We start from the raw sequence: 19,919 nt of genomic DNA on the forward strand, positions 1-19,919 counted from the left end.
AATGAGAATGGTTTCATGGTCATCATTACTGTAACAATTCCAGATTTACTAATTGAATTCAAGTTCCACCAGTTGACATGGTGAGATTCGCACCCGTGACCCCAGAATATTAGCCTGGGCCTCTGACTTAATAGTCCAGTGACTTTGCCACTGCACGACTGCCTCTCCTAAGTTGATGTCTCTTGTGTGATGTTAGAACAAGTCTCTATTTGCGTAACTCATTGCAAATACTACATTTGAAGCCTGTATTGGAGGGATGGATGGAGGCATTGGCTTTGTGCCATGATCACTTGTCCTCAATACACTTGACTCTGCTTTTGCCAGGCAATGGTTGACTTCATCATCCAGCAGAGTGTTTTTGGAGAGGTTACCCCCAAGATAGCAAAACTGCGAACTAATGGGGGGGTGACTGAATGGAGGGGTGTCTTTTTGATAGTGATCGGAAGGTCTTGGAGTATATGGCCATGGGTGGATTGATACAAGGTCATTGTCCTCTTTAGACTTATTGTCAGGCCAACATTTACTGAAGCTAGGGCAAAGCGATCAACAAGCAGCTGATTGTTCTCCGGAATATGTGCCACGAGAGCGCAGTTGTCCACGAGCAAGAGTTCACTCAGCAGCTTCATGCAAGCCTCGAGACTTTGCAAATTGAAGATGTTGTCACCTGTCCTGAGTTGAATATGTATTCCTCTGTCTAGATCTTTGAGTGTGAACTGGACCCGGGCTGAGAAGTACATGGCAAACAAAGCTGGAGCCAATGCACAGCCTTGCTTGTTGCTGTTAATGACAGGAAAGGCATCTTATGACGTACCAGTTTGTAATATGCTGGCAACTATGCCATTGTTAAATGAGTAAATTGCACTGATCATCTTTTTGCAGGGCAGCCATATTTGTACAAATATGTAAAATTCCTCAACCCGTGAACAATTCTGGTAAACCTCCTCTGCTCCCACCCAAGCACCCCTACATCCTTCCTACTGCATGGTGACCAGAAATGGATGCAATACTCTAGGTGTGGCCTAACCAGACTTTTATAATGGTTCAGCATAACTTCCCTCTTTTGTGCTCAGTACCTCTATTTACAAAGCTCAAGATTCCATATGCTTTGCTCAATACTCTCTCAATATGTCCTGCCACTTTCAAAGATCTGTGCACATGAGTCCCCAGATCCTTATGTTTCTGAATACTCATTAGAACAGTGGCATTGGGTGGAATTTCCCAGTCTACCCCCCCTCTCCACCGTGCTAGGTTTAATGGTGGGTGGCGGTGGGAGGGGTGGGACAATGTGGCACGAGCTGAGCGACTGGTTTCCCGCTGATGTGAAATGGTGGGGGGAGTGTGCACTCCTGCCTGTCATGTCCAGTTGCCATTCCTGCCAGAGGCCGGTGTTAAACTGTTTTGCATGGAGATGAAGGCCCTGTCCAATCACCTTCACCACCAGCGGGATATCACACTGGGGGAACACTTCCGGTCCAACACGGTGTGGACATGTCGATACACACCTGACACAGGCACAGGTCAGTTCGCGGAGGTTGGAAGGTGGTGGCCTCCAGCGTCCATGGAGCGTGGTGTACCACGTTCATCAGGGGGTGGAGCATCAGCACTGTGGATCTTCCAGCTGCAAGTTTTTCCAAGAGGTGGATCTTCTACTGCAGGAGCTTTGAGGAGGTGGATCTTCTATTGCAGGGGCTTCCAGGAAGTGGATCTTCAAGCTGTAGGTGGACGGCTGCATAAGGCACTGTTGTACGATGATGGTTTGTGCTGTGGGGGCATAAGGCGGGGAGGAGAGGAATGAAGAGGTGGGCCGGGTGTGGAAACCTAGAGGGGGTGGGAGAGGTTGGGGGTGGTTAGAGATGCCGCGGGAGACATGGAATGGGTCAGCTGGCATGGCGCGGGAGGATGGGTAGGGCCGTGTTGGAGTGAGGGTAGTTGAGGGGAGGGGGTGCTGTGGTTTGGCAGGTGTGAACTGGCATGGGGGGAAGAAGGGAAAGGGTTTCAGAGGGAGGGGTCCTTGCTGTCAACAGATGAGCCCTGGGGGGGTATACTGAGGGAATTGGTGATAGGAATGGATGGTGGGGGTTAAAGGAGACAGTGGGAGCCAGTAGAGTGAGGGTTTGGCGGTGACAGGTGAAGGGGTGCTGAGGGTTGTTGGAGGGGATATGGAAGGAGAAGCAGATTCTGGGAGCAGGCAGGGTGAGGGGGGGGCCTTGCCTGTTGTGATGGGGGTGGGCTCCTTGGGTAGGGGATGTGGACATGGGTGATGGGGGTAGGTTGAAGGGTAACTGTGGGAAGGTCAAATGTTACACCTGGAGGGTCAGTGTTTATGGGTGGGGGGAGGGGTGGGGGGGGGTGTTGGTGGCGTGTAAAGTGTGGGTCAGGTGGGGGGAGGGGTAAAGGTATTGGACTGGACATCAAATTTTACACAAACCATGGCCACTCGCAAATAACCAGAGCCTTGTGGTGGAGATCTCGAGATGCTACATGGCAGGTCATCTCAACTGGACAACTAAAGGGAAACCCCAGCGTGTCGTACTGACAATGCTAGGGCATTGGAACAGAGGAGTGTGTGAAGGGCAAAGGCTCAGCGTGCAGGGGAGACTTCTTGCACTTGGTTCGCCAGGGCCCTGGCAATGATCTTTACCTCCCTGCACATGCCTGATTCTGGAGGACATGGGGTGTCCCTCGGCAGATGATGAGGGGTGGGGCGTGCACAGGCATAAGGACTATTGCAAATAAACCACATCAGACATGATTAAAGTGCAAGTGAACTATATTTACAAAAGTGTGATATGTGCCATGATCAAAGTGCACTTGGCCCTGGTAAATACCTTTGCCGCCCTGCATATGCATGATTCTGGGGGACATGGACCCAGCTTGGGGTGTCCCTCTGAAGATGGTGATGGAGGGGGTGAAGAATCAGAGTGTACCCGTGTAACCACGTGTGAAATCAAAACTGCTAAATCCTGCGTTCCCTACCACTTCTACTCGGTGCTCACTCGACATCTGTAACAGGGGTGGAGGCAGCCTGCTGACCATTTTGCCCTGTTGTCTTGGATGACCTTGCTAGGTGTCCTCTGGAGGCCTGAGGCCTGGAGGGCCCAGGCTTACTTTGGTTGTCCTGCTGTGGGGCAGCTACTCCCTCTGTGGTCACAGAGGATGAAGCTGAAGGCTGAGAGGGTGAAGGCTCCTCAGGGAGCTGCAGACCCGAAAACCATGAAATGAAGTTTTGAAAATCAGGAACAAAGTGTCTAAGCATCACAATCAGGCACCTGAACACGGACATGATAAAAGTGCTGTCCATAGACTTTTATTTTTATTTTATTTGATGAGGTAAACCTCATCCTGCTCTTGGATGAGGTTTCGTGAAAAATGCAAACTCCGCCTGGCTTATTCGCCCGCCCATCAGCTGTCAGGTTGGACGGACCATGAAAAATCGGAGACAGTTGCGCCGTTGATGGGTTTAATTGCCCTCTTAATTGTTGGTGGGCAAGCTTCCAACTTTTGTGCACCCTCGCCGAGCTCAGGATGCTCGCCCGACGTCTTCTCGCGCGATTTCACGCCCAATCGGGTCTGGTGCGCGCCCGCCCACGGGATGTAAAATTCTGCCCATAATTGCTTTCGAAGCAGTGCAGAGAAGGTTCAGTCGACTCATTCCTGGGACGAGAGCCTTATCTTATGAAGAAAAGTTGGGCCCATACCTATTGGTTTTTAGAAGATTAAGACGTGACCTTATTGAAACATATAAGATCCTGAGAGGATTTGATAGGCTTGATACACAAGGGAACATCCACAACCAGAGGGTGATACCACTTAGGAGAGAGACTAGAACCAGGGGACACAATTTAAGAATAAGAGAGAAACTGTTTAAGACGTGGAGATGTGGAGAAATTTTTCCTCTCAAAGGTTCGTTAGTATGTGGAATTCTCTTTCCCAGAAAGCAGTGAAGGCTGGTCATTGAATTTATTTAAGGCTGAGTTGGACAGATGTTTGATAAACAAGGGAGACAAGAGTTATGGGAGGAAGATGGCAAAGTGGAATTGAGACACCATGAGATCAGCCATGATCTTATTGAATGGTGGAGCAAGCTTGAAAGGCTGAATAGCCAACTCCTGGCTCTGAAGCTCTATGTTCCTATTAGTCATGCACAATCTGCCTTTTACACGTCTGTTGCTGGCTCTCCTTAATTAACTCGATCCTCTCCAGCTTCCTGTTGATTTTTTTCTCTGATTATTTTTTCTAAAACCTCACCCATCACTGGTGTTAAACTAACTGGCCTATAGTTGCTGGGAATGTTCCTACAGAATCACAGAATCTTTACCGTGCAGACAGAGGCCATTCGGCCCATCGAGTCTGCACTGACTCTCTGTAAGAGCATTCCGCCTAGTCTCGCTCCACTGCCTTATCCCCATAACCCTGCACATTCTCTCTCTTCATATAGCAATGCAATTCCCTTTTGAATATCTCGATTGAACCTGTCACCACCACCCTTTCAGGAAGTTTGTTCCAGACCCCAACCATCCTCTGGGTGAAAAAATCTTTCCTCATATCATTATTACTCCTTTTGCCAATTATGTTGAATTTGTGCCCTCTAGTTCTTGATGTTCCCTTGAGTGGGAACAGTTTCTCACAATTTACCCTGTACATACCCTTTAGGATCTTGAATACCTCTATCAAGTCTCCTCTCAGCCTTCTTTTCTCCAAGGAAAACAGTCCCAACCTCTCCAATCTATCCTCATAGATACAGTTCTTTATCTCTGGGATCATTCTTGGGAACCTCCTCTGTATTGTCTCCAATGCCTTCACACCCTTCCTCAAGTATGAACTGGATGCAGTACTCTAGAACTGGATGTAGTACTCCAGATGAGGCCTAACCAGTGTCTTATACAAGTTCAACATGACCTCCTTACTCTTGTACTCAATGCTCATATTAATAGAGCCTAAGATACTACATGCTTTATTAACTGGTCTCTCAACATGCCCTGCCATCTTCAATGAATTATGTACATATACACTGAGGTCCCTCTGTTCCTGCATTTCCTTTAGAGTTTCTCCCTTTGTTTTATACCATCTCTCCATATTCCTCCTGCCAAAATGAATCACCTCACTTCCCTGCATTGATCTTCATCTGCCATTTGTCTGCCCAATTCACTGACATGTCTACGTCCTTTTGAAGTTCAAGACTATCCTCATCACAGTTGACAATGTTTCCAATCTTTGTATCATCTGCAAATTTTGAAATCATGCCCTGAACACCACTGTCTAGGTCATTAATATATATCAGGAAGAGCAAGGGTCCCAACACTGACCCCTTGGGAACTCCAGTACAAACCTATCTCCAATCTGGAAAACAACCTTTTCTCACTACTCCCTGTTTCCTGTCACTCAGCCAATTTCTTATCCAAGTGCCTACTTTCCCTTATATTTCATGAGTTAGAATTTTGCTCACATGTCTGTTGTGTGGCACTGTGTCAAATGCCTTTTGAAAATCCATATACATCAACAACGTTGCCCTTATCAACCTTCCCTGTTACCTCCTCAAAAAACTCCAGTAAGCTAGTTCCCTTAATGAATCCATGCTGGCTTTCCTTAACTATCCTACACTTGTCTAAGTGAACTATTGTTTTTGTCCCGAACTATAGTTCCCAGAAGTTCCCCTACCACTAAAGTCAAACTGACTGGCCTGTAGTTGCTAGCTTTATCCTTGCATCCCATTTTGAACAAGGCTGTAACATTCGCAATTCTCCACCCTCTGGCACCACCCGTGTGTCTAAGGAAGACAGGAAGATTATTACTAGGACCACTGCAATTTCCACTCTCACTTCCCTCAGTACCCTTGGATTCATCTCTTCCAGTCCTGGTACCTTATCAATTTGAAGTAAAGATAGTCTTTCTAACACCCCCGCCTTCTCAGCTGTAAATTCCTCAAGTGTACCAGTTACCTCCTCGCTCACCTCAGTCTGGGTAGCATCTTCTTCCTTTGTAAAGACAGATGCAAAGTACTCATTTAATACCTTTGCTATTTCTCCTGCCTCCTGCAATTGATTATCCTTGCCCTGGATTGTTCCTTGTCCTTCTCCATGACCAACCTAAACCTTGTGATATAATGGTCACTGTGCCCGAAATGCTCTCCCACTGATATCTGATCCACTTGGGCCAACTCATTCCCCAGGACCAGGTCCAATAATGCCTGTCCTCTCGTTGGACCAGAAACATACTGCTGCAGAAAATTATCTTGAACGTATTCCAGGAACTGACGCCCCTCTTGTCCCCTTGGACTATTCCTATCCCAGTCAATGTTCAGGTAATTGAAGTCCCCTATTCTTTCTTGAATAATGCCAATGCTCTGGCATTTCCCTCATATCTAAGGAAGATTGAAAGATTATGGCAAACCCTTCTGCTATCTCCACTCCCACTTCCTTTAGCAATCTGGGGTGTAAGCCATCCGAACCAGGCAACTTATCCACTTTAAACATCCTGTTACGGACAGGAGAGAGGCAGGCAAACTGTACTGAAAAACTGGAAGCAGAGCGTAATGGTTAATGGCTGTTTTTTGGGCTTGAGGAAGGTTTGTGGCGGAGTTCCCCAGGATTGGGATCCTTGCTTTTCCTGATATATATTAACGACCTAGATCTTGGTGTGCAAAGGGACAATTTCAAACTTTGCGGATGATACGAAGCTTGGGAGTGTTGTGAACTGCGAGGAGGACGGTGTGGAACTTCAAGAGGACAGACAAGTTGGTGGAGTGGGCAGATAGGTGGCAGATGAAGTTCAATGTGGAGAAGTGTGAGGTGATGCATTTTGGTAGGAAGAACATGGACAGGCAGTATAAAATAAGGGGTGAAATTTTGAAGGGGGTGCAGGAGCAGAAAGACTTGGGTGTATATGTGCATAGATCATTGAAGGTGGCAGGACAGGTGAAGAGAGCAGTTACTAAAGCACCTAGTATCCTGGGCTTTATTAATAGGGGCATAGAGTACAAGAGCAGGGAGGTAATGCTGAATTTATATAAGACCCTTGTTAGACCTCAGCTGGAGTATTGTGTACAGTTCTGGGCATCACAGTTTAGGAAGGTTTTGAAAACATTGGAGAGAGTGCAGGAGAGGTTTACAAGAATGGTCCCAGGGATAAGAAACTTCAGTTGTGGGGATTACATGCTTTCTTGAATAATGCCAATGCTCTGGCATTTCCCTCATATCTAAGGAAGATTGAAAGATTATGGCAATCGAAAGGTTGGGACTGTTCTCCTTGGAGAGAAGAAGACTGAAAGAGATAGAAGTCTTCAAAATCATGAGGAGCCTGGACAGAGTAGATAGGTAGAAGCTGTTCCCACTCGTAAAAGGACCAAGAACGAGAGGGCACAGATTTAAATTGATTTGCAAAAGAAGCAAATGTGATGTGAAAAAAGCTTTTTCACACAGCGAGTGGTTCAGGTCTGGGATGCACTGTCTGGAAGTTTGGTGGAGGCAGGTTCAATTGGGGCATTCAAGAGGACATTAAATAGTTATCTGAATAGAAACAAGGTGCAGGGGTATGGGTAAAAGGCAGGGCAATGGCACTAGGTCATAATGCTCATTCGGAGAGCCAGTGCAGACATGATGGGCCGAATGGCCTCCTTCTGTGCCGTTAAAATTCTACGATTTTGTGATACTTATTTCCTTTCTCCACCTGTCCGTAAGCAGAAAATATTCTGAATTATTTTTAAAGCATGTGATGGCATATTTTCCCAAACGCTTGATTTGTGATCTAATTCACTAATAAGCCACAGCAAACTTGTGTTATGATTAATTTGGAAGGTTATTTTACTTCACGTTCAAAACCCAGGGGAGGACATTTCATAACTTCCCACTACACACACACACACACACACACACAAAAGTGGGGGTAGACAAAGGAGCTTTGCAGCTATGGATAATAACAGTACGAGGACCACAGATATGAATATTAGTTTATGTGATTTCCAGAGTCAGAGACCAATGAGGAATTCACCTAAGAGTTCGAGTTTAGCTGGCTGAAGATTGGAGTTGCAGAGTTTGCTTAACAGTTGGTGCTAATACCGCACGATGAAGTAGGTTTTTTCTTATTCATTCACGGGATGTGGGCTTCGCTGGCTGGTCCAGCATTTATTGCCCATCCCTAGTTGTCCTTGAGAAGGTGGTGGTGAGCTGCTGCAGTCCATGAGGTGTAGGTGCACCCACAGTGCTGTTAGGGAGGGAGTTCCAGGATTTTGACCCAAGTGACAATGAAGGAACGGCTGATATATTTGCAAGTCAGGATGGTGAGTGACTTGGAGGGGAACCAATCAAAGGGCTATCAGAAATCAAGGGTTATTGGAGTTTTAAAATTTTAAAAATTCTTTCATGGAATGCGGGCATCGCTGGCTAGGCCAGCATTTATTGCCCATCCCTAATTGCCCTGAGAAGGTGGTGGTGGTGAGCTGCCTTCTTGAACCGCTGCAGTCTCTGTGGTGTAGGTACACCCACAGTGCTGTTAGGAAGGGAGTTCCAGGATTTTCACCCAGTGACAATGAAGAAAGAGTAAGAGGCACTGCTGCTGCTGTGTGTCAGTGGTGAAGTGAGTAAATGTTTGTGGATGTGGTGCCAATCAAGCGGCTGCTTTGTCCTGGACGGTGTCAAGCTTCTTGAGTGTTGTGAGAGCTGCACTCATCCAGGCACATGGAGAGTATTCCATCACACTCCTGACTTGTGCCGTGTAGATGGTGGACAGGCTTTGGGGAGTCAGGAGGTGAGTTACTCACTGCAGAATTACCAGCTTCTGACCTACGCTTGTAGCCACAGTATTTATATTGTTGGTTCAGTTCTGGTCAAAGGTAACCTCCAGAATGTTGATAGTGGGGAATTCAGTGATGGTAATGCCATTGAATGTCAAGGGGTAATGGTTAGGTTCACCCTTGTTTGAGATGATTATTGCCTGGCACTTGTGTGGCACGAATGTTACTTGCTACTCATCAGCCCAAGCCTGAATGCAGAGGGATCTGGGTGTCCTTGTGCATGAATCACAAAAGGCTAGTATACCAGTACAGCAGGTAATTAGGAAAGCTAATGGAATGTTATCATTTATTGTGAAGGGAATTGAATACAAAAGTAGGGAGGTTATGCTTCAGTTGTACAGGGCACTAGTGAGACCATATTTGGAGTACTGTGTACAGTACTGGTCACCTTATTTAAGGAAGGATGTAAGTGCATTGGAAGTAGTTCAGAGAAGGTTTACCAGACTAATACCTGGAATGGGTGGGTTGTTTTATGAGGAAAGGTTGGACAGACGGATTGTATATGTTGGAGTTTAGAAGAGTAAGAGGCGACTTGATTGAAACCTTTAAGATCCTGAGGGGCCTTGACAGGGTGGATGTGAAGAGAATGTTTCCTCTTGTGGGAGAATCTAGAACCTGGGGTCACTGTTTAAAAGTAAGGGGTCACCCATTTAAACAGAGATGAGGCGAAATCTTTTCTCTCAGAGGGTCGTGAGTCTTTGTAACTCTCTTCCTGGAAAGGTGGTGGAAGCAGAGTCTTTGAATATTTTTAAGGCAGAGGTGGATAGATTCTTGGTAAGCAAGGGGGTGATACGATGTTGGGGATAGGTGGGATGCAGATTCCAGATTACTATCAGATCAGCCATGATCTTATTAAATGGCAGAGCAGGCTCGAGGGGCTGAATGGCTTTCTCCTGCTCCTTGTTGTATGTTTGTATGTATGTTGTCCAAGTCTTGCTGCCTATGTGTACAGATTGCCTCAGTATCTAAGGAGTCAAAAATGGTGCTAAACATTGTGCAACCATCAATGAACATCCCCACTTCTGACCTTATGTGTACAGGACAACTTTTTAGATCAATATGTAGAGGTTCCAACAAAGGACGGTGCATTACTGGACCTAATTCTGGGGAATGAAGCTGGACAAGTGGCTGAGGTGGTGGTGGGCGAGCATTTTAGTGATAGCGAACACAGCATGGTACAGTTTAAGTTTGTTATGGACAAAGAAATCGACAAGTTGCAAAAAAATGTTTTGGACTGAGGGAGAGTGGATTTTAGTAAAATAAGGCAGGATCTGGCCAAGGTAGCCTGGGAACAGTTACTTGTGGGGAAATCTACAGAGGAGCAGTGGGGGGGCGTTCAAAAAGGAAATGGGAAGGGTACAGGCTCAACATGTACCCTCTAGGGTGATGGGAAGGAGTAACAAGCCCAGAGAACCATGGATGACCAGAGATATTCAGGATACGATGAGAAGGAAAAGAGAGGCTTTTAGCAGGTACAAGGGAAGCAAGTCAGCGGAGGCATTAGTGGAGTACAGACAGTGCAGGGTGGAGCTTAAGAAAGCAATTAGGAGAGCAAAGAGGGGATATGAGAAAACTCTGGCTGGTAGAAGTAGGGAAAATCCCAAGATATTCTATAAGCATATCAATGGGAAGAGGATAACCAGGGAAAGAGTAGGGCCCATAAGGGACCAAGGGGGCAATCTATGGGTGGAGCCAGAGGACATCGCTAGAGTGTTGAATTAATACTTCACATCCATCTTCACCCAAGAGAATGAGGATGAAGGTATCAAACTCGGGGAGAGAGACTGTGAGGCTCTTAAGCAAATTGATATATGGAGTGACAAGGTATTGGAGGTGTTGGCAGGCTTAAAAGTGGACAAGGGAGGCAAGGGAGGCAAGGGAGGAGATCGCAGGGGCTCTGACCCAAATTTTTAATTCCTCTCTGGCCACGGGGGAGGTGCCAGAGGACTGGAGAACAGCTAATGTGGTTCCGGCTTTTAAGAAGGGCTGTAGAGCTAAGCCAAGGAACTACAGACCAGTGAGTCTCACGTCAGTGGTAGGGAAACTATTGGAGAAAATTCTGAAGGAGAGGATCTATCTCCACTTGGAGAGGCAAGTTTTGATCAGGGATAGTCAGCATGGCTTTGTCAGAGGGAGGTCATGCCTAACAAATTTGATTGAATTTTTTGAGGAGGTGACCAGGTGTGTAGATGAGGGTTATGTAGTTAATGTAGTTTATGTGGATTTCAGCAAAGCCTTTGACAAAGTCCCACATGGGAGGCTTATAAAGAAGGTAAATGTACTTGGGATACAGGGTAATTTGATTAGGTGGGTTCAAAATTGGCTTAGTTGTAGGAGGCAGAGGGTGATGACAGAAGGCTGCTTTAGTGACTGGAAGCCAGTGTCCAGTGGCGTACCACAGGGATCTGTGCTGTGTCCCCTATTATACGTCAATTATATAAACGACATAGAGATAAAAACAAAAAACTACTGCGGATGCTGGAAATCCAAAACATAAACAGAATTACCTGGAAAAACTCAGCAGGTCTGGCAGCATCGGTGGAGAAGAAAAGAGTTGACGTTTCGAGTCCACATCAGTTCTGTTGAAGTGTCATGTGGACTCGAAACGTCAACTCTTTTCTTCTCCACTGATGCTGCCAGACCTGCTGAGTTTTTTCAGGTAATTCTGTTTTTGTTTTTGATATAAACGACATAGATGACTGTGGGGGGTAGGATTGCTAAGTTTGCGGATGACACAAAGATTGGCCGGGTGGTTAACAGTGGTAAACGGGATGTTCAAATGGGCAGATAAGTGGCAGATGGAATTTAATTCTGAAATTAGGTGATATATTTTGGTAGGAATAATTTGACAAGGAAGTATTCAATGAACGGCATGGCACTAGGAAGTTCTGAGGAACAAAGGGACCTTGGCATGTGTGTCCATAGATCTCTGAAGGCGGAGGGGCATGTTAGTGGGGTGGTGAAAAAGGCATTTGGGACACTTGCCTTTATCAATCGAGGCATAGATTACAAAAGTAGGGAGGTCATGTTGGAGTTGTATAGAACCTTGGTGAGGCCATAGCTGGAGTACTGTGTGCAGTTCTGGTGGCCACATTATAGGAAGGATGTGATTGCACTGGAGGGGGTGCAGAGGAGATTCATCAGGATGTTGCCTGGGATGAAACATTTAAGTTATGAAGAGAGGTTGGATAGGCTTGGGTTGTTTTCATTGGAGCAGAGAAGACTGAGGGGTGACCTGATTGAGGTGTACAAGATTATGAGGGGCATGGACAGGGTGGATAGGGAGCAACTGTTCCCCTTAGTTGAAGGGTCAGTCACAAGGGGACATAAGTTCAAGGTGAGGGGCAGGAGGTTTAGGGGGGATGTGAGGAAAAACCTTTTTTCCCAGAGGGTGGTGACGGTCTGGAATGCACTGCCTGGGAGGGTGGTGGAGGCGGGTTGCCTCACATCCTTTAAAAAGTACCTGGATGAGCACTTGGCACGTCATAACATTCAAGGCTATGGGCCAAGTGCTGGTAAATGGGATTAGGTAGGTAGGTCAGGTGTTTCTCACATGTTGGTGCAGACTCAATGGGCCAAAGGGCCTTTTCTGCACTGTGTTATTCTGTGATTCTATAAAGGCCCTAAATTGGGGGAAGGCCGATTTCAATATGATAAGACAGGACCTGGCCAAAGTGGACTGGGAGCAGCTACTTGTAGGAAAGTCTACATCAGACCAGTGGGAGTCATTCAAACAGGAAATAGTGAGAACTCAGGGCCAATATGTTCCCGTAAAGGTGAAGGGTAGGACCAGCAATGCCAGGGAATCCTGGATGTCAAGGAATATAGAGGATTGGATAAGGCAAAAAAAGGAGGCTTATGGCAGATACAGAGGGCTGAAAACAGCTGAAGCCCTAGAGGAGTATAAAAAGTGTAGGGGAGCACTTAAAATGTAATTAGGAGAGTGAAGAGGGGGCATGAAAAAACACTGGCGAGCAAGATAAAAGAAAATACCAAGGCATTTTATTAATATATTAAGGTCAAGAGGATAACCATGGAAAGAGTAGGGTCCATTAGGGACCAAAGTGGCAATCTGGTGCATGGAGCCGGAGGATTGAATTATTACATCTCATCTGTGTTCACTATGGAGAAGAACGATGTAGGTGTAGAAATCAGGGAGAGGGACTGTGATATACTTGAACAAATTAGCATTGAAAGGGAGAACGTATTAGGGTTTTAGCGAGCTTAAAAATGGAAAATCCCCAGGCCCACATGAGATGTGTTCCAGGCTGCTATGCGAGGCAAGGGAGGAGATTGCAGGGGCTCTGAGACTAATTTTCAAATCCTCTCTGGACATAGGATAGGTGCCAGAGGACTGGAGGACAGCGAATGTGGTACCATTATTCAAGAAGGGTTGTAGGGACAAACCAGGTAATGACAGGCCAGTGAGTCTAACATCAGTGGTAGGGAAACTATTGGAAAAAATTCTGAGGGACTGGATTAATCTCCACTTGGAGAGGCAGGGATTAATCAGGGGTAGTCAGCATGGCTTTGTCAGGGGCAGATCATGTCTAACAAATTTGATTAATCTTTATGAGGAGGTGACTCGCTGTGATTGCACTGGAGAGGGTGCAGAGGAGATTCACCAGGATGTTGCCTGGGCTGGAGCGTTTCAGCTATGAAGAGAGACTGGATAGGCTAGGGTTGTTTTCCTTAGAGCAGAGAAGGCTGAGGGGTACCTGATAGAGGTATACAAAATTATGAGGGGCATAGATAGGGTAGTTAGGAAGAAACTTTTCCCCTTAGCGGGGGTGTCAATAACCAGGGGGCACAGATTTAGGTAAGGGGCAGGAGGTTTAGAGGGGATTTGAGGAAAAGATTTTTCACCCAGAGGGTGGTTGGTATCTGGAACACACTGCCTGAGGGGCTGGTAGAGGCAGGAACCCTCACAACATTTAAGAAGCATTTAGATGAGCACTTGAAATGCCATAGCATGCAGGGCCATATGCTGGAAAATGGGATTAGGATTGATGGCTGGCACGGACGTGATGGGCTGAAGGGCCTGATTCTGTGCTGTTTAACTCTATGGGCGGGATTTCCCACACCCACCCACCGCCGGGATCTCCCAGTCCTGCCGCTAGTCAATGGACCTCTGGCTGAGGCGCCATCTCGCCTGCAGCGGGTCCTGCCCGCAATGGGGCCGGAAATCCCGGCCTAAGGCACTATAGTGTTTCTCTTGGGTGGAAATACCAGTAGAACAGGTAGTGAGTACCCTTTGGAGATTTTCAGGCTTAAAGGCTAACGTGGGATTTTCCAGTCCTGCCAGTGGCGGGCATCGTCCCGGGCGGGGCAGGGCGATGATGGCCGTCACTGGCGGGACCAGAAAATTCTAGCCTAAGTGTTTACAAAATATATAGAGTAAAGTTAGTAGTATTTACTTTGTTTAATTCATACAGTAAAAGTTTTTGTTTAAAATATGAAATCTATGACATCATTCCTTTAATTAATAACTGAGAGTTCGAAATTCTTTTTGAAAGTTACTTCTCTTCCTTGAGATCATAACATTCTGTATTTGTCCGACTGACTGTTAGTTTTGTCCCAAATGTAAACGTTTTCCCACAGCTGAGATTAAACTGACTGGCCTGCAGTTGCTGGGCTTATCTTTACACCCTTTCTTTGAATGAGCGTGTAACATTTGCAATTCTCCAATCTTCAGGACCACCTCTGTATCTAAGAAGGACTGAACAAGTATGGCCAGTGTCTCCCCAATTTCCCCCTGGCATGCATCTCACCCAGTCCTCGTGAAATCATTTCCTGAGACGTAGCTGAGAGTAATATGTTCAGATTTGCAGAGAATACTAAGTTAGGTAGGAAAGTAGACAGTGAGGAAAGCACAAAGAGGGTGCAGAGGGATGTAGACAACTTGGGTGAATGGGCAAGAACATGGAGGGCTTTCCTCCTGATTCCCAATGACTCCGATTTTGCTTGACCTCTTTGATGTCACACTTGGTCAAATGCTGCCTTGTTATCAAAGGAAGTCACTGTCACCTCACCTCTTGAGCTCAGCTGTTTTGTCCATGTTTGGACCAAGGTTGTAATGAGGTCAGGAACTGAGTGACCCTGGCGGAACCCAAACTGAGTGTCAGTAAGTAGGTTATTGCTGTGTGAGTAAGTGTGGTTTAATCCGGCAGGCCTGCTAATGCACCAGACATTTCGGTGTGCGTTCTCATCCATGCTCTCTTTTATGGCAAGCCCTCAAAAACCTCATGAGACCCCTGTGACCTCGTTCTCCGGGGGGCTGTGTCCGGATTCCAAATCGGCACAGACCTTTGCACAAAGCTTGGGTGCCATCCTTCAAATGTGAAAGCGGTGGCTGTCTCCATAGCTTCATTCACTTGTGATGAACTGCCTGTGGCCGCTGCTTCAGCTTCCAGAGCAACACTGGCTGATGGTGGAGAGTAGACTGATGGGACGGCAATTGGTGGATTGGATTTGTCTTGCTTTTTTGTGGTGGACTGGACATACATGGGACAAGTTTCCACATTGTTGGATAGTTGCCAGTGTTGTATCTGTATTGGAACAGCTTGCCTAGTTCTGGAGCACAAGTTTTCAGTAATACATCTGGGACGTTGTTGGGACCCGGAGCTGTTGCTGTATTAAGCCATTTGATATCACTTAGATTGAATCAAGTTGGCTGCAATTGGGCATCTGAGTTCCTGCGGATGAGATGCATCATTCACCACTCCAGGCAGATCATTGAAAATGTTCCAGCCTTGTGTTTTGCATTGACGTGCTGAGTTCCCCCATCATTAACTAGTGGATGTGGAATTGCTTAGCTCTGTGTGTCAGTTGCTGTTTCTGTATGCAGGTAGCCCTGTTTTGAAGCTTCACCAGGCTGCCGCTCGATTTATACGTTTGCCTGCTGCTGCTACTGGCATGCCCTCCTGGTTAGGGACTGTTAACAGTTAAAAAGAAACTCAAGTACCAATAGAAATATGTCACAAAATTTTACTTCTTTTTTAACAAAACAAACTTCATTGTGTATAAAAGATTTAAACAAAGCAAGAACTATTAACTTAACGATGGCCTGGATATTTCTGATGGTGGAATATCCCATCCCACCATCCAAGGATTTGACGGTAATCACACTGGCTGCCCCTCCAATAAGCGTTAATTGGCTAGAGGCAGGACTTCTGCCCCTCAGTCAGAAGGAAGTCCCGCCTCAAAGTGATTGGTCGGCAGCTCTCTAGTCACTGCAGTGGCAGAAGCTGCAGTGGACAAGGACTGGGACTCCCAGGAGTCCAGGTATGTTTTGGAGGGTCTCAAGGCAGGGAGGGTAGGTGAGGCCTGGGGGTGTGGACAGAGTGGTGTTGGGGTGTCGGTAGAGAGCCCTGGGGGTAGGAGGGAGACCCAACAATGGTCAGACCTTTTGTGGGGGAGGCATCTGATGTTTAAAGGAGTAGGAGTAGTGCTTATGGAGTAGCACCCACCCCCCACCCCCTCCCCAAGGCCAGAAGAGGGTTTATTTTTGGGCTTCACCCCCCCATGACCCTGAACACCCCCCGCCAGCCTGAAAATGAGGCTGTGCAGGAATAATTGGAGACTTAAGGGCCCCAATTGAGGCAAGGATGGGCAGGCCGGCCTAGGCCTCGCTCGAGCCAGTGTAAAATTGTGGAGAGCTCGGGGTGGGTGGGAACCTGGTGGGAAGGCCCTCTGAAAAATTTCACCCGCCCGGTCTACAAACCCACCGACAAGGAAATGTTAAATACTGCCCAATATGGTTTGTAAGTAAATATGTTATGCACTCAGGTTTATTTCCTATTTCCACCAAGAATTCCCTTATAAGATAAGATACATCAATCTTAAAAGGTATTTACTTATGTAGGGATCACCCATAAGTATGCCAAAATTCTCAGAATTCTTCTCAGCTCCAGCTATTCTGAGGTAAGACTTTCATTTACCCTCTCTTGGCTGTAAAGGCTTCGGTCCCTTGTTCTGATTACTTTTCTGATGCTTCCGTACTAACCTGGTAGTTTCTTTTCTTTGCAATAGGACACTGTGAGGCCCATTATAGATCCTCTCAGTAGTTGTAAACTAGGCAGTCTTCTAGTTTCTGTTTCTCACAAGGTTCAAACTGAGATTAAGCTTCATCCACCTTCCACACGGGTAAATGATGAAGTTAGTGTTTCCTCTGCTTACAATACAGGTCATTTATTTTGGCTAACTTCTCTCAGTGAACTGCAAATCACACGAGGTCCAAGCTGCAACTAAAAACTTCTCCCAGCAAGCACCCAGATAAGTTGAAGCCAGAGAGCCTTCTTAAGCTCCACCTATCCCCCATGATGGCATAGCTCGTTCTGGGCTTCCCTCAAACGAACATTCAAGCCAATTATCCCTTATTTACAGTTCCTCCAGGTAAGTAAACTCACCTGCTGTTTTATCACTCCATCTCTTCTATTCTGACTCTATTAAACAAACAGGATAGCCTTCTGAACTGCCGTTTTGTTTGAGGTATTCTGGCAATCACTAGAGCCAAGCATTTTAATAACCTTACACTCACAACAACAATTTTCCTGGAACCAAACATTACTTCTAAAATATTAACGTAAACCATAAACTAGATATTCACAACAACTCCTAATTGAAGGACATTAGTGGACCATATCACACCTCACCCTCATCCTGCTCTGGCATGCAGTGAAAATTTGAGATTGTGTGTCCATGGAACTCCTGCGTTGCACCCCACACCCCTTCCCCTTACCCCACCCCTCTCTTTCTGCATTTCTGCTTTCAGGTCCTCAAGAACTGCAATCTGGTCACCCACTGCAGCTTCATGAGAAAGGGTGAGAGCTGCCTTACTGCAGGTGCCAGCTCTGATACTGTCATTATGTGTACCTTAAAGGGTGGCCTAGTGTTGAAATCTGTCACAGTGACTCACCAGGCACGATGGGGTTGAGGAAGAGGACAATTTGTGTGTCAGCCACCCGGAGAGCAAGTTCACAGATGAGTTCTGCTGCAGAAGATTCATGAGGACTTTAGAGGGCTTGGTGTGGGGGAGAGAACCAATGAGCATGCACATTGAGGTGTTTGGTGCACTAATAGGCCTCCCAGACAGGCCTGCTGTTAATGTCAAGGAACATGGAGGAATTTGGTTCCAACTTGGCACAGGCTTTCACACAAGAGCTCGGAGACCAAACTTTCAAATGTGGAAGTGGTGGCAGGCTTCACGGCACCCACCCCTGATGAGATGTCTGTGGCTGCTGTCTCAGCTTCCACTGCAACACAGGCGTAAGCAATTTCTCATTGCTGCAGTGAAAACCCGGTGATGTCCTTCAGATCCATGCCTGGTGCATGCAGGCTCAGACAGCTTCCATCATAGATGTGGATCTCAGTGATCAAATGAGCATGCACGCTCTCACAGCAGTTCAGCAATCCGGCCTTCACTGATTACAAGTATTGTTGAGGCATTGTCCCCGGGTGAATGGCAGTGACTGTGTGGTGAAAGAACCCACTGTCCTCTCTCAGGGTGACAGTATTCACATACCCAGAGTTGCTTTGTTGTAGCCCATTAGCCACACTGCTGCCTTCCACGCCAAGGTACTGCAGTCTGATGCCATGTTTTCAAGGCTCGAACTAGTCGGATTTGTCCTGCAAGGTAATCCACTGGATATGTTACAGCCACGGGGGTAGCACTGTGTTGGAGCATTAGGCTTACACACCCACAATACAGCACTGAGGAAATACAGAAGGGGCAATAGTTTAGTTTTGTATGTAACATTAGATATGTTCTTGTATAAAATTGTTATGGAAAGACCATAAGACCATAAGACATAGGAGCAGAAATTAGGCCAATCGGCCCTTCGAGTCTGCTCTGCCATTCAATCATGGCTGATAAGTTTCTCAACCCCATTCTCCTGCCTTCTCCCCGTAACCTTTGATCCCCTTACCAATCAAGAACCTATCTAACTCGGTCTTAAATACACTCAATGACCTGGCCTCCACAGCCTTCTGTGGTAATGAATTCCATAGATTCACCACTCTCTGGCTAAAGAAGTTTCTCCTCATCTCTGTTCTAAAAGGTCTTCCCTTTACTCTGAGGCTGTGCCCTCGGGTCCTAGCTTCTTAATGGTGGCTTTTATTTCAGGATTTTGGCCAAGAGGATCTTGTGATGGTCCATAGGAGAGGGATGGAAAGACCCCCCCCTTGAAAATTGTGTAGCAGTAGTGATGATGGGGATGACATCTTAGGAGAAACGTATGGTGGAGTTTTTTTGTGCCCACTGGCATCGAGCATCATGGCAGGTGTGAGCGGACAATATAGCAGGAAGGCCAAAAATCAGTTTCACAACGTCATGAAACCAGTTTGCAACCGTCCGCGCTGCCTGTCAATGAAGGGTCGTGTTTCCTGGGGCTGCATGTCGGGAACTTCATTGTAATATATCTGCATATCATTATAAGCCCAGCTCATCAGAATCATCACCCCACGCTGGATCATCTGAGCATAGAAGGACCTGGGCAGCAGATAGACGGGAACACCACCGCCTGGAAGTTCCCGTCCATGTCACTCACCACCCTGACTTGGAAATATATCGCCGTTCCTTCACTGTCGCTGGGTCAAAATCCTGGAACTCCCTCCCTAACAGCACTGTGGGTGTACCTACACCACATGTGCAATGGTTCAAGAAGACAACTCACCACCGCCTTCTCAAGGGCAACTAGGGATGGGCAATAAATGCTGACCCAGCCAATGAAGCCCACATCCCGTAAATGAATTAATAAAAACCTTGGCGTGATTGCACGCTGACATGTTTCACAACCGCATGTAAGCGTCGTGCACCTGGCGAGCTGCACTTTGCTCAGGACTTCGAGGTTTGTTTGCCCACCTTGATTCAGGCAGCACTCACGGTTATTGGCACCGGGCTTCACAGGTAGCACCACAGCACTTTTAGGAGGCTCACGGAAAGGTCTGTACCTACCAGACCAGCCATAAGGCGGAGGTGGCTTTTCATTGGTTGCAGGGCTAGGGCTTGTTTAGCAAGAGGGAGAAGTAGCCTCAGTCAGGGAAGAGGCTACAGGGCTAGGGCTGTACTGGGAAGGTGGGTATCCCAGGGTGTGTGTGGGGCACATGCTGATCTGTGCAAGTGGCCTCAAGA

General features: G+C 46.8%; 1 protein-coding gene across 1 annotated transcript in view; it reads left to right on the plus strand.

The window, feature by feature from the left end:
- The window catches only part of LOC144688623 (disintegrin and metalloproteinase domain-containing protein 12-like), an 812,806-nt gene that overhangs the window by 21,303 nt on the left and 771,584 nt on the right, over positions 1-19,919 (plus strand). The window lies entirely within an intron of this gene.

The sequence above is a fragment of the Cetorhinus maximus genome, chromosome 1 (genome assembly GCF_964194155.1).
Source record: "Cetorhinus maximus chromosome 1, sCetMax3.hap1.1, whole genome shotgun sequence".
NCBI lineage: Eukaryota > Metazoa > Chordata > Chondrichthyes > Lamniformes > Cetorhinidae > Cetorhinus > Cetorhinus maximus.